Source organism: Thalassophryne amazonica, chromosome 17 (assembly GCF_902500255.1).
Source record: "Thalassophryne amazonica chromosome 17, fThaAma1.1, whole genome shotgun sequence".
Taxonomy (NCBI): Eukaryota; Metazoa; Chordata; class Actinopteri; order Batrachoidiformes; family Batrachoididae; genus Thalassophryne; species Thalassophryne amazonica.
The window spans coordinates 36,865,908-36,881,877 of NC_047119.1; the positions used below are offsets into that span (position 1 = coordinate 36,865,908).

The 15,970-nt window shown below is 41.3% G+C and overlaps 1 protein-coding gene across 7 annotated transcripts in view; it reads left to right on the forward strand.

The window, feature by feature from the left end:
- Positions 1–15,970, forward strand: part of si:ch73-287m6.1 (RIMS-binding protein 2) — a 177,105-nt gene that overhangs the window by 77,599 nt on the left and 83,536 nt on the right. The gene's annotated exons all lie outside the window — the stretch shown is intronic.

The following is a 15,970-nucleotide window of genomic DNA, read 5'->3' on the forward strand; positions in this document are numbered from 1 at the left end:
TTATTTAGCACTAATCGATGACTAAATTACTTGACAACTATTTTAATAATCGATTTTAATTGATTAACTTGATTAGTTGTTTCAGCTCTAGTTTAGAGTGAGTTACACTGTGATTTAGATTAGTTTTAATGTATCATTTCAATTTAAATGTGGTACATCTCTTCTTCTGGCACTTCCACTGAAACCCGCACAGGCTGTCAGCATCTTCTCACCCACGGTTAAGTGTTTCCTCCATGACATCTGATTAATGACAGTCCTCCTGGGAGCTGGTGAGGAACAGTAGCAATCCTCTGCCCACAAGAGTTACATTTAGATACAGCAGTAAGCATCATGCACCTGCGGTTTCATCCCTTGTACTGCACACATCCGCCATAAGAACTGCTGTGTTGTTGTTGTTGTAATACTGGCAATATGATCCAAAACCTGTTTCTGTAAATTATGAAAGTCCAAAATCCTATTCACGTCGTCTTCTGATGGCTTACAAGAGGCAGCATTTGAAGGTTGTAAATATATTCCCTTTAAAAGCCATTTTATTTAAAATCAAATACCCAGCATATGAAAGCATTAACACAAGTTCAGAATATTAAAATTTAAACACTTTTGAAATCAATTTGCATTTGTCTGAAGAGAGCTGGCTGCACTTTACAATGAAAAGATCTCATGCTATGGAGTCATTTTAAAATTCTGCCCTTTCACTTTAGACTCCACGTTGGTTCGATACGCGTGCATGTTCATCTCGGCAAATAGTCCTCGACAGAAAACATGAAGCTGCAACTTTTCACAGTCGTGCTGATGCAGTGACGCACGATGTTACAATAACCACAGGCGATGCTTAAATGTAATGTCAGGATTATTTTTTATTTGTTTGTTTTTTATTCATGGCTCAAATGTTTCCCTTTTGTGAATCAAGCCATCTTAATTTATGTCCAGAGGGAACAAAATATTTGCTCCAGGATGCAAATGATGGCGATGATCTCAAAATCTGTCTCACATTTGAGGACTTTAAATATGTGGCTGTAAGGAAAAAAGAATATTGAGTTGTAATTGCAGCAAATTCCAGTCACTGTAATTGTCAATAAACATGTGCCATATACAGTACTGCATGTAAGTGGTTTGTGGAATTGCCCAATCCAGATCAAATTCTCCAGAGGTCAGACACTGGGGTCAAGATTCAAAATTGGTTTTTAACTCTGATTTGCACCAAACATGGGATGGAGTCTGGAATTGCCCAGGAGTGGTCAAATTCAGGGGGAGGAGGAGTAACAGGAAGACAGAGGTAGGGAATGAGAGGAACAGTAGTAGCTAGTAAACCAGTATTGATCAGTATGTCTGGTATTTATATTGCAAAGTGTTTTTCTTTTTACTTTCATTTTTGATACTCTGTGTGCTTCTTACCCTGTGTGCTGCTATACAATGCCACTGGAACCTTAATTTCCCTGAGGGAGTTTTCCCAAGGGATCAGTAAAGTGCTGTCTAATCTCTAATCTAATCTAATTTGCTAAATGCCAGTCATTAAACTCAAGGTTATCATGATCAAAGGCCAAAAATACATTTTACGTATTTCTTTCGGTCATGACCCAACACTCATGACCATAGGTGAGAGTAGGAACGAAGACTGACCAGTAGATCGAGAGCTTCGTCTTTTGGGTCAGCTCCCTTTTCATCACAACAGTACGATAGAGCGAATACAATACCTCCCCTGCTGTGCCGATTCTCCGGCCAATCTCACAATCCATCGTCCCCTCACTCGTGAACAAGACCCAGAGGTACTTGAACTTCTTCACCTGGGGCAAGGCCGTATTCCCTACCCGGAGAAGGGTCCCCTCACTCCATACTCCTGCAGCACCTCCTACAGTATCTCCATGGGTACCCAATAATACGCCTTCTCCAAGTCCACAAAACACATGTAGACTGGGTGGGCATACTCCCAGGCACCCTCCAGGATCCTTGTAAGAGTAAAGAGCTAGTCGGTTGTTCCATGACCAGGATGGAATCCGCATTGTTCCTCTTCAATCAGAGGTTTGACTATCAGCCGAACCTTCCTTTCCAGCACCCTGGAGAGTCCTTCTCTGTGATTGCTCCAAACTCGTCCTACACCCGCTGTTTTGCCTCCCCCACAGCAGAGGCTGCTGCCCTTCAGGCCTGCCAGTACCTTGCAACTGCCTCTGGAGTCCTCCGAGATAAAATATCCCGGAAGGACTCCTTCTGCAGTCGGACGGCTTCCCTGACCACCGGTGTCCACCACGATGTTCGAGGGTTGCTGCTCCTTGAGGCACCTAAGACCTTCAGGCCACAGCTCCCCGCTGCAGCTTTAGCAATGGAAGCCTTGAACATTGCCCATTCTGGTTCAATGCCCCCAACCTCCACAGGGATGCTAGAGAAGCTCTGCTGGGGGTGTGAGTTGAAGATCTGTTGGACAGTGGGCTCCTCCAGACATTCCCAGGTCACCTGCACTATCCGTTTAGGCTTACCAGGTCTGTCCAAAGTCCTCCCCCACCCTCTGATCCGACTCACCACCAGACGGTGATCAGTTGACAGCTCTGCCCCTCTCTTCACCCGAGTGTCCAGAACATGCGGCCTCAAATCAGATGATACGATCACAAAATCGATCATCGATTTTCGGTCGAGGGTGCTCTGGTACCATGTACACTTATGAGCATCCTTATGTTCGAACATGGTGTTCGTTATGGACAGTCCGTGACTAGCACAGAAGTCCAATAACAAATTCAGGTTTAGATCATTGCCCACATGTGTGTTGAAGGCCCCCAGCAGAACAATGGAGTCCCCCACTGGAGCCCCATACAGGACTCCATTCAGGGACTCCAAGAAGGCCAAATACTCCAAAATGCTGTTTGGTGCATATGCACAAACAACAGTCGGAGTCAACATCCAGGTCTGGCTCCAGATGAGGGCCTCGGGCTTCCTCCGGGCCGGGTCATGTTTCCTCTACCTCATTTTAATCATGGTGTCTTGTGAACCATTCTTAGCTCACCTCTTGTCTGAGAACAATTTGCCATGGGAGACCCTACCAGGAGCACAAAGACTCCAGACAACACAGCTGTCAGGTTCATAGAGGCACGCAAACCTCATCCAGCACAATAAGGTGATGGTTCCTGGGAGAAGTGATCAGTGCAGTTGTATGTAAAAGTTTGGGCACCCCTGATGATTTCCATGATTTTCCTTAGAAATCATTGGTTGTTTGGATCAGCAATTTCAGTTAAATATAACATATAGCAGACAAACACAGTGGATATTTGAGAAGTGAAATGAAGTTTATAGGATTTACAGAAAGTGTGCAATAATTCTTTAAACAAAATTAGGCAGGTGCATAAATGTGGGCACCCCAACAGAAAAAAAAATCATCAATATTTACTAGATCCTCCTTTTGCAGAAATAACAGCCTCTAAATGCTTCCTATAGCTTCCAATGATAGTCTGAGTTCTGGGTGAAGGTATTTTGGCCCATTCTTCTTTACAAAACATCTCCAGTTCAGTCAGGTTTGTTGGTTTCCGAGCATGGACAGCCCGCTTAAAATCACACCACAGATTTTCAATAATATTCAGGTCTGGGGACTGAGATGGCCATTCCAGAACATTGTACTTGTTCCTCTGCATGAATGCCTTAGTAGATTTTGAGCAGTGTTTAGGGTCGTTGTCTTGTTAAAAGATCCAGCCCCGACGTAACTTCAACTTTGTCACCGATTCATGAACACTGTTCTCAAGAATCTGCTGATATTGACTGGAATCCATGTGACCCTCAACTTTAACACGATTCCCAGTACCTGCACTGGCCACACAGCCCCATAGCATGATGAAACCACCTCCAAATTTTCCTGTAGGTAGCAAGTGTTTTTCTTGGAATGCAGTGTTCTTTTTCAGCCATGCTACTGCCCTTTGTTATGTCCAAATAACTCTATTTTAGTTTCATCAGTCCACAGCACCTTATTCCAAAATGAAGCTGGCTTGTCCAAATGTGCTTTAGCATACCTCAAGCAACTCTGTTTGTGGCGCGTACGCAGAAAAGGCTTCCTCTGCATTACAGCATCATACAGCATCTCTTTGTGCAAAGTGCGCTGTATAGTTGAACGATGCACAGAGACACTGTCTGCAGCAAGATCATGTTGTAGGTCTTTGGAGCAGGTCTGTGGGTTGACTATGACTGTTCTCACCATCCTTCGCTTCATCTTATCTGAGATTTTTCTTGGTCTGCCACTTCGGGCCTTAACTAGTACTGTGCCTGCAGTCTTCCATTTCCTCACCATGTTCCTCACAGTGGAAACTGACAGATGAAATCTCTGAGACAGCTTTTTGTATCCTTCCCCTCAACCATGATGTTAAACAATCTTTGTTTTCAGGTCATTTGAGAGTTGTTTAGAGGCTTCCATGTTACCATTCATTAGAAGAGATGCAATGAGGAGAAACATTTTGCAAATGACCACCTTAAATACCCTTTCTCATGATTGGATTCACCTGTGTAAGGAGGTCAAGGGTCAATGAGCTTACCAAACCAATTTTATGTACCAATAATTAGTGCTAAATATATTCAAATCAATAAAATGACAAGGGTGCACAAATTTATGCACCTGCCCAATTTTGTTTAAATAATTATTGCACACTTTCTGTAAATACCAGAAACTCCATTTCACTTCTCAAATATCAGTGTCCATCTGCTATATGATATATTTACCTGACATTTCTGATCCAGACAACCAATGATTTATAAAGGAAAATCATGAAAATTATCAGGGGTGCCCAAACTTTTCTATACAACTATATATGCTTTTGATAATCCATCTGGGCTTCTTGATTAAGATGCACAAAAAAGGTGTTTTTCAGGCCATGCTTTCTTTGACTTTCCTTGACCCAACTACTCCAAAATCTAATTACAGCTAGACATCTATGCAAGAAATATTTCCACCAAGTTAGATGGAAATCCATTCAGCCATTTTTGAGTTATCTTGTCCACGCACGCACGCACGCACGCACGCACGCACGCACGCACGCACGCACGCACGCACGCACACCAGTGAGAATAATACCCAGTTATTGACACTTTGCCAATGCACAGACTAATAATATTAGTCCGCCAGGTCCAAAGCAAGCAGACCAAAATGTTCAACTCCTGACCAGCTTTTTTTAAGTATGCGTCACCTTTGCGACGTCACGTTACTACCTGAGGCCATCAAATATGGCCATCGGGTATTGCAAAGGCTTTATGTCCGTCTGTCTGTCTGTCTGTTTGTGCTTAGTATAAGTTCAGTCCTATTACTGCCACAGTCTTCAAATTCACAGGGAAAATTCTTGGGACACAGACCTTGGAAAACTTCAAAGATGGCTAACCTTGACCTATTTTAAGAGGTATTTTAAGAGGTTAAAATGTCACATTCTGTTTCAATCTGCTTGTTTTTTATTTTTTGAGTGGCGGGGGTGACAGCCAATCAGAGTGGAGCTGCGCCGTGACGTCAGTAGCAGGTCTGTCTAAAATTGCTTCATTTATGTGTTTCTGTGTAGGCTCTCAGTTGTCCAGGTGGTTTCCATAGTAGAGAAGCTTGAATCTTTGACTGGACTGGGTTGCTTGACGTGAGGACGTTTCGCTTCAAATCACAGAAGCTTCCTCAGCTAAAATTCTTGCTCTGGTAGTTTGACTTCTGTCTTGACCCTTGTAGAGAAGAATAAACCAGAAGCCAACAAAAGCTGGAGTTTTTAACCTAACCAGACCCCTCCTACCGAGAAGCCGACTGCTATAGGCTAGTGACTAAACAGTAGCTCTAATTAGCACCTATTGTGCGCTAGTTAGCACTCTCCTAATGATGGGATGGAAGCCTCCCCTGATGGCTCCCTTGACGACTCTCCTGATGACGTGAATGACTCATTACCATGAACAAAAGACTGAAACTGCTTTGACCCGAGTACCCCTTTGTAAACAGGGGACAAAGCATGTCTGAGACCCGCCCCCCGGTTGAGGCTGGGTTTCAACTGTTTTACAAAGAATGCTTCCTTGACACCTCTCTCAAACCATTTCTTCTCTCTGGCTAAGATTTTAACTTCCTTGTCCTCAAACGTGTGGTTAGTGTCTTTCAGGTGGAGATGAACTGCAGACTGAGGTCCACTGGCGACCTCTCTGCGGTGCTGGTATAGCCTCTTGTTTAAAGGTGGCCAATCTGTACATGGAGCGAGTGGAGAAGACAGCCTTGACATCGTTCACGGGCATCTCTCCCAGTCACTGGTTCAGATATGTCGATGACACATGGGTTAAAATCAAGCAACAGGAGGTTGAGGACTTTACAGAACACATCAATTCGGTGGATTCCAGTATCAAGTTCACACGTGAGGATGCCAGAAACAACCATTTAGCCTTCTTGGACTGTGATGTTACAATTGGAGAGAACAGGCAGCTCCAGACAGAGGTTTACAGAAAACCCACTCACACTGACCAATATCTGCTCTTTGGCTCAAACCACCCCCTTGAACACAAGCTCGGGGTGATCAGGACTCTTCAACACAGAGCCCTACAGGTGCCCACAACTGCAGAGGGAAGGGCTAAAGAACAACAACTTGTCCGGAAAGCCCTCACAGTATGTGGGTACCCACGATGGTCCCTGTACAAAGTGCAGAAGTCCCAGAAAACAAACAGACCAGATAGACAGGAGACAGAGACAAGAAGAAGAGAAGTGTCTCTCCCTTATTTAGCAGGAGTAGGGGAAAAACTACAGAGAATCTTTAGACAGCACAAAATCCCAGTTTACTTTAAACCGGTTAACACCTTGAGTCAGAAATTAGTTCACCCTAAGGACAGGATCCCTAGTTACAAACAGAGCAATGTAGTGTATTATATCAGATGTCAGGAAAACTGTAATGAACACTACATAGGTGAGACTAAGCAGCCTTTAAACAAGAGGCTATACCAGCACCGCAGAAAGGTCGCCAGTGGACCTCAGTCTGCAGTTCATCTCCACCTTAAAGACACTAACCACACGTTTGAGGACAAGGAAGTTAAAATCTTAGCCAGAGAGAAGAAATGGTTTGAGAGAGGTGTCAAGGAAGCATTCTTTGTAAAACAGTTGAAACCCAGCCTCAACCGGGGGGCGGGTCTCAGACACGCTTTGTCCCCTGTTTACAATGGGGTACTCAGGTCAAAGCAGTTTCAGTCTTTTGTTCATGGTAATGAGTCATTCACGTCATCAGGAGAGAGTCGTCAAGGGAGCCATCAGGGGAGGCTTCCATCCCATCATTAGGAGAGTGCTAACTAGAGCACAATAGGTGCTAATTAGAGCTATTGTTTAGTCACTAGCCTATAGCAGTCGGCCTCTCGGTAGGAGGGGTCTGGTTAGGTTAAAAACTCCAGCTTTTGTTGGCTTCTGGTTTATTCTTCTCTACAAGGGTCAAGACAGAAGTCAGACTACCAGAGCAAGAATTTTAGCTGAGGAAGCTTCTGTGATTTGAAGCGAAACGTCCTCACGTCAAGCAACCCAGTCCAGTCGAAGATTCAAGCTTCTCTACTTCATTTATGTGTGTATATGTACCTAATGACACCTCTGAAGTGATTTACAAGACATCTTATCAGCGTTAGCGTGATGACATCACAGGCTGGTTTAACTAGCTGCAAAACTCAGTTTTGTTTGTGTGTTTATATGACATCTGTCATTTATTATGTAAAAGCTAGCAAGAAAGAAATACTTCTAAAACTGAAAAATGCTAAATAACACCTCTGGAGCAAAATCGCGGATGTTGCTGTGCATGCTTTCACTAATTCAAAGGTAACTTCCTATGGAGTTAAATTTGTCACCAGCAAACATAGACATTATATACGTAGACACCTCATAACTTGCTGCAACACAATCCAGCGTTGCCGCCATATTGGATGTGTCTCTTCACAATAGGCTCGCACCAGAGTCAATGGAGAGAGAGCAAATTTGCCAGTATTTTGGGCTGCTTATGGTTGCAATAACCGGCGCAGTATAGAAACCAGATCGCGTGGGATTACCTTTCACAAAAAAGATTGAACAATAATTTTGATTATTTTACCATTTGTAATATTAGGTCATCGTAACAAACGGTACTTACGTGTAACGTTATTACAGCAGGAACTGATACTCTCTGTCCTGAGCTGTGTTTCCATCCAACTAGTATCGCAACTCTTAAATTAATTGTCATTAATGCGGCAAAAGGAAGAGTGCATTTTTGTGCGTTTCAACCCACTTGTTATACACTTTTGTTTCACAATTCTTTGGAATTGAGAACCATCATTTCATGCTTCAGTCATTTGTGGTGTCTGTATTTCACAAAGTAAGGCTGCACCACATCACAAAATTAACTACACTGGCGTTACAGAGTGCCAGCACATGCAAGAAGCTGTGCAAAACAGTTCTTTTTCAAGGGTTTTAACTCTCCAGCCCCAGTTGCATGCCTAACAAGGTAGTTTAAGATCCTGGAATGACCTGGAACTTTCTTTTCCTGGCCTTGAAAAAAAATATTCATCTTTGTAACAAAACCTGGTGAGCAGAGGAAATTAAAGTGATGTCCCCAGTGTGTGTGTGTGTGTGTGTGTGTGTGTGTTCATGTGTGTGCATGTGTGTGTGTGTGAGATAGAGAGTGGGAGAGAGATAAAGAAATAAATTCAAATGAACAATCCAAACTTGTTTCTTTACTTGGGGAGGTGATGCTCTAGTGGTTAAGACGTTGGGCTTGAGACCAGAGGATCCTCGGTTCAAATCCCAGCCTGACTGGAAAATCACTAAGGGCCCTTGGACAAAGTCCTTAATCCCCTAGTTGCTCCCAGTGTGTATGGCAGCACCCTCACATTGGGGTGAATGTGAGGCATTATTGTAAAGCGCTTTGAGAATCTGACGCAGGTGGAAAAGCGCTATATAAATCCAGTCCATTTACCATTTATTTACTAAATTATTAAATCGATTTATACATTTATCTATATGCCATACCACGTCTTTGTTAAAGAGCATAAAACAAAGTCTTTTAGCATGAAAATACATATTTTTAATGTGTGACAGCATGTTTCATAACTCAATCTTTGCTGTTTCTAACAACACCAAACCGTGGGAAAATCGGGTAAAAATTTTTGGAGTTATGGATTATTGTAGTTGGGGCTACACCTTCCGCAGTACAAATAAATGTACTGGGGCGCAACAGGGACTCATCCAAGATGGCGGCCGGCTGATACGTTGGCTTCAGTAGGTAGCGGCAGTCCATGAGGCGTCTACGTATGTAATGTCTATGCTTGCAAATGCACAAATATTCCTTGATTTGCACAACTTCCACTCTTGTCAAAAGCTCATGCACACGTCAGGCCTCCTGCAGATGCTGTTAAAATGTAAATATTGTTTTTGATTGATTGATTTATAAAGGGGCTTTATTGAGCTTGTACAGATTATACGTAAGACAATAGGATCTTAATAATTAATTAAACAACTGCAAATTATAAAGAACACAATGCTCATAGGGGTGAGGGTATATTAGCATTGTGTTATAGCTAATATTGCTTTTTTTAACATTTGTGAAATTTCTCTGACTTTTATTGTGAGATGATTAATTTTAAAAATCACCCTGAAGCACACAATGGGATCAGTTGAGACATAACTCACTCACAGGGACACACAGTACACCCGGGGACTGTATAAGCCTTGTGAGAGGCCACAGAGAACAGATTTACAGCCACGTACTACATTAATGGGTCCGGGGAGAGAACGATAACCACAGCGGTGATGGGAGCCGGAGCACGGCCATCCGTTTGGTGTCTGTGCAACACAGAAGAAAGAAATTGGCAGAGTGAATTTGTCACCAGTGGCGTTTAAGTGTCTCTAGTCTGCCCCCCCCCTCCCCAAGACACACACACACACACACACACACACACACACACACACACACACACACACACACACACACACACACACACACACACACACACACACACACACACACACACACACACACACACACACACACACTTCTCAGATTTCAGTCAAACTCAGTCCTGCACAAACATCCAGTGTGTTTTGTTAATCCCCTCTGAAGGCCTAATTATTATTGCCATAATATATTTCCAGGATATGTTTCAGTTTTTTTTTGTGTGCATATGTCAGTTTATCTTGGCAGTGGAATGTGTGCGTCCCTTGTATTTGCAGAGTAGCGTTGTGTTTGCAAGCAAATGGAGCTGTGAATGTGTGATTCAGTGGAGGTGGGAGAAATCATTCCGACGGCGCATAAAATGAAGGCTTCAAATTATTTTCTCTCTCACTTTGGTGTTTTTTCATCCATATTCTCTGGCTACCTTAAAGTTTGATGGATTCTTTAGAACAGATTGGTAACGCTTGGTGACCTGGACTCCAGCTGCAGAGGCTAATCTTATTTTATAGAGTTACTAACCCTGGGATGCAGCAGGGCTGTCAGGGTTCTGCCTCTGTGATGTCATTTCCTGTCAAGTGGTCGGCTTGTGGAAAAGGTGGCGGTAACAGTCAACTATGACTTGTTGCAGTTCTTGTTTAAACATGTTAAATGATGAGAAAGACATAAGTTTCAGTGCATCTTTTTGGGGAGTTTCAATCTTTGCAGTAAAGGACCAGACTGAATCCCTTCACAGTGAGCAACAAAACTGAGTGGTGTAATAGTGTTTATTGTAACCAGGGACATGTTTGGGTCATACACAGCAGAACGGTCCAGGGAAAACAGAGTTCCACTCCAGGCCACTCAGAACGGAGTCCAGGCAAAGGATCAGTACACAGTAAGGCAGGTTATCTGGTACCGGCCTTTTGAAAGACACACCAATTGGGTTAACCAGCCCAAAGGCAAACTTCATCAACACAGTGGTACTCCACCATGCAACAGTGTCCTTTAGTGCTGAGGCCAGGATATGTAGCAGAGGTCAAAACACGGTAATAGCTGAAACACAAAAAAATGCTCACTGAGAAACACTAGGCAGCGTGAGAAAGAGAGATGAAACCACGATAATCTGGCAGGGAGCATGTGAAATAAAACAGCTTTTAAAAGATACTAGTCCATTAATGGTGTAAACATTTAGACACGAGAACTCTGAATATTAAAACCCAGAAGAACCGGTGTACGAGGAATCTAATATCAAACTTTGATCACTGTAAGGATTAGTGATAAAACACAAAAGCTCCACAAAATGAGTTAGTTGCTTATGAACCAGTTTCTCCATGACTTTAGGCAGGGAGGGCAATATGGAAATCAGTCTGTAGCAGTTTAGATAATTCCAAAGACGTTCTGTCTTGGAATGTTTTATCCTTTGTCTTCATGTGTTACCAGTTAATTAAGCACCTTCTTTCCAGCTACTAGTAGGTAATTGTATTCGTGGGCATGAAGACACTAAGGGTTGTGAAAATCTGTCACTTACTCCCAGTGACCTACCATAAAATCAAATTTCTCAACCTTTGGAAGTAATTTGAGGGTCAGCTGTCATTGATATACATGGTTTGTTTTAGAAATCAGTAAAAAGATCCAGGAGGAACAGGCCAATAAAAAGACGGTAACATTTTACTTGAAGGTCAGGTCATAATAGTGACATGACACTTTCATAGCTGTTACAACATGACACAGTCATGAATGTGTCATAAACATTATGTCCATGCCATAAATGTTTATGACATTGACAAGTTGGCATACAACTGAAGACCAAAAAGGCCAGAGAGAACTTCTGGTTATGTCGCTTTGATTAATATGAAGTTGTCATTACAAAAACCCAATGACATTTAATGACAGCAGTCATAAACATTTATGACATTTACATAATGTTTGACATGTTCATGATTGTGTCATGTAACAGCTATGACAGTCTTAAGTCACTATTATGACTATACCTTCCAGTAAAGTGTTACCAAAAAGACACAGTGATTGACCTTTGGCAAATTTTACTCAACTCGACCTTCAGATAATTCCAGAACTCACCTTCATATGTGTGTCAAGTATGGTGCAAATCAGAGTGAAAATCCTAAATTTGGACATTTGACTCCAATACGTTTGACCCCAGTGATTGAACTCTGGCAAATTTGACCTTACTGAGCAATTCCAGGACCTGTCCCCTATATGTGTGCCAAGTTTGGTCTAAATTGGAGCGAAAAAACTATTTTTGATCTTTTACTCCACTTACCTAGATTTTGCTGAAATTAACCCTTTAAAAGTAACATTGGTGTTGACCTTATTTACATACCATGTTTGGTGGCAAATCAGTGGCAGAGGAACAAACTAAAATTATAGCATGATTTTAAAGTCATCCACACTGTGGTAAACCTCATGATGTGCCGTCGTACCGTAATTAACAGCCACAGAGCTTTTCTTTCTTGTACCGTAACTAGGTGTGGTTCGGCGCATTATGCTGTAGTCTGCAGCGACACAGTGACACTGTTACACAATAAGAGCAGCCAGTGAACTCTCACTGCTTTGTGTCTCTCTGCCCTTGTCTGTTCGCGATCTGTCTCAGCGTGATTGTGTCTTTCTCTGACAGCTCTTGTAGTCTCTCTGCTGGCACCCAGAGAGACAGATGAACCTGGCTGCCAATAACATGTTCACCCTTTTACACTGCGTAGCTGATGCCCGCTACAGTCACCAGACTGGAGACATAAATATACACGTCTTCATATACACCAGTTGCATATGCAGTATGTACAGCTTCATACACAAGTGTTTACATACATGAGGCACCCGTAGCTCAGTACACTAGTAACACTCCGGGTAATCTTGTCAGTGCGTGTCCTTGAACAAGATACGGACACCATATCACTCTCAGCGTTCAGGTCGGCACCTTGCCTGAAAGCTCCTGACATCACAGTGTGAATGCTATCGCACATAAATTGTTTTGTTTAAATGTGTTTTTATGTGTGTGAATTTATTATCATTATCATCATTATTAAATTATTACCCCTGTCAACAAAGTTGGAGGAGGTTATGTTATCACTCCTGCTTGTTTGCCTGTTTGTTTGTATGTTTGTGAACAGCCTGCAGCCCACAGTTTTTCATATATCATTATAAAGGTTTTCCTGAAGGTTCATATCCTGACAGGCAAGAACGGATTCAATGTTCAAGGCCATATACTAAAGGGCCATATGCTAAAGGCAGGAAATATCTTGTAAAATTGGAAAAATCCCTAACATTGAAGACGTTTTAAAAAATTCAAATTTCTGTCAAAATAAAAGGTCACATTTCTTTAATATTTAAGAGTGTTATGCAGGATGGTATCCCTTATCGACTGACAAAGTTTGATCCAAATCTGATCCAGATTACAGAGTTTTTGGCCATTTATAGTGAACATGAAAACCCCATTTAATTAGGGAATAACCCTGTTGTGTCTGATGATTTGCACAAATTGAGTAATCCAGCATTAATTTTGCCAAATCATCAGACACAACGGGGTTATTCCCATTCTAATCCAATTCCATCATTTGCACAGTTTATTTTTCTGTGAGCAATTTGGTTGGTGAATCGTTGTGAAAGGGTGCGGTTGTCTTGTCAAAGCTTACCGTTGCAGCAGCATCTTCATGCCAAACGTCAGCTGCATTGAGTTAAATCCTCGCTAAATCCATCAGTCAATCCAGTTAAATCCATTAAATCCACGCAGTTCGGCATTGTCGTCCCTGCACTAGTTTCTGTCACCCTTAGGTGACAGCGCAATTATTTACATCTGCGTAGCAGCGCGTGCGGTCTGGGTGTGGACTAATACATTAAATGTGAAACAGTTTTAATATTTTGGCACGGTTTATGCAATATTTTATGGTCTGAAATCTCACACGATTAACCAATCAGATTTGCAGAAAAAAATTAATTGGATTAGAATGTATAGTTTTCATGATATCTCAATCAAAAGTGCTCCAATCACTCTCATTTGTGACAATGAGATGCAAACTGACACTCTCAATGAATAGACTAAGTTTGATCTGCATTTGATCCTTATTGCGGGTTTAGTGGATATTTGATTTTAACATTGAAATGTCCTTTTGATCTATATTTTGTGTTATATTTTCGTTTATGAAAAGTCACTTCTAATAGGACTTTGACCTTGAAAATGTTTTCCAAGGTAAAAATTTGTGGTACTGGAAACTAGTGTTGGCAGAGGTTTGTGCTCTATGAGCGCAGTGCTGTAGTACATTGTACATTGTTATAGTTTTGATTTTTGCTACTTTTTTTAGTGCATTAATTCCTGGGAAACCACTATATAAAGAAACAGAAATTACAATTATTATTATTAATAACAAACACGTGATTTTTTTTTTCTGTATACTGGCATGAGAATGTTCAGGAGTTTTCCTGAATTTTGTATTTTTTAGGATGATCTAGATGAAGTATTTCTGACCTTCTTTTTTGAGGCCGACTTTCAGGATATTTCATAATTTCTCATTCTCATGATTTCAAGATACATGAACATTTTTAAGTAACTAAATATGTTTTGGACTTCCGTTATCTCAGTCATTAAGAAGTACAAACAGTATGGTGCTGTGTGAAAATTCTGTCTGGAGTCGGCAGCTCCTAAAAAATGGACTGAGTGTGCAATCAGAAGACAAGTGAGGGAAGCCACCAAAACACCCATGATAACTTTGAAGGAATTATAACCTTCAGAACTTTTGTCATGCAGCTCTTGTGGAATTGCATCACCAGTAACAGCTTCATGGTGGAGTGGAAGAGATGTCAAATTTCAGCTGCAGTTTGCCAGAAGGCACATGGGAGACTTGCGTCTCGAGTTCATCTGTTTTGTTTGATGAAAATCCTTCTCAAGGATTGAAGTGAGAGGTTTTCTGGCAAGGAAGCTGTTCTGCATCTGATCGGCTTATTTATAGGAACAGCCAACAAAGCTCCCTGAGGTGATGCAGTGGAGCACTTCATTCCTGCATCCATCTGTGTTTTAAGGAATTGTAAACATTTTCACGGACTCTCATTCCAATTCAAGCACTCGGGATTCTGCATTTTTACCAAGATCCTCTCAAATGATGCTTAAATTTACAAATTTATCTCAGAAAGTCCTGCTTTACAGTTTATAAATGCTGCTTTACAAACTATAAATGGGCTTACTTCTAAGAAGAAGCAGGAAGCATCTAGAAGCAGGATAATATTATACGGAACTTTCAGTTGGACAAACTAAGTGCTGCACAAAGTAAAATACAATAAATAATAATAAATATTGCCGTATAATTCACATTGGTTAAAAAAAGCATAAAATAGGAAACAGAACAGAATATTTGGCAAACCCAGAAGATACTCAGAGAGCGCATACCACCGCCAAGGCCACATATTCCCCAAAATACTCACTTCATTTGGATTTAAGATCAAGACTTGTTTCCAAAAAAATTATCTACATGCTCATTAAATTTCCGCTCATTACTTTTTTAGTTAAATGCTGCTGTATCTCCAACATTATTCTGGATCCTGGATCCAGAATATGTTCCAGATCGACTCAAAAATTGCATAAATTGGTTCCTTGGGCATTATTCATCTGATAAAAAAAAAACTTCATTATGAATATTTTGTGAATACATTTTAGAATTAATTGTTCCTGAATGCTTAAATGTCTGGATCCAAAATATGTTCTGGATCAAATAAACAAACAAAAATCGCTCATTTTCTATCCATCGGCTCAATCACATTTCACCAACATCCTCTCACAACTTTCTGAAGTTAAATGTTCCCATGTGCCAAACATTCGTCAAGGTCTCTGTTCCAGAATATATTCTGGATCACCTCAGAACATTAACAATCTCATCACCAAATTTAATTGGAATCCGTTCATTAGTTTTTCAGTTATCCTAATAACAAACAAACAAATGAACATACAAATGCTAGTTACAACATCACATTCTTGGTGACTTATTTCTTGAAGCCACCATTTTATCTATGAAAGATATGACTTGAGTTGTTGGAAATAAGAAGGTTAGATTAATTACAAACATAATAGTGATTGTATTTAGCAGCGTGAGTGTGATGCACGGACGTACAGAGGCGTGCACAGGCGGGCT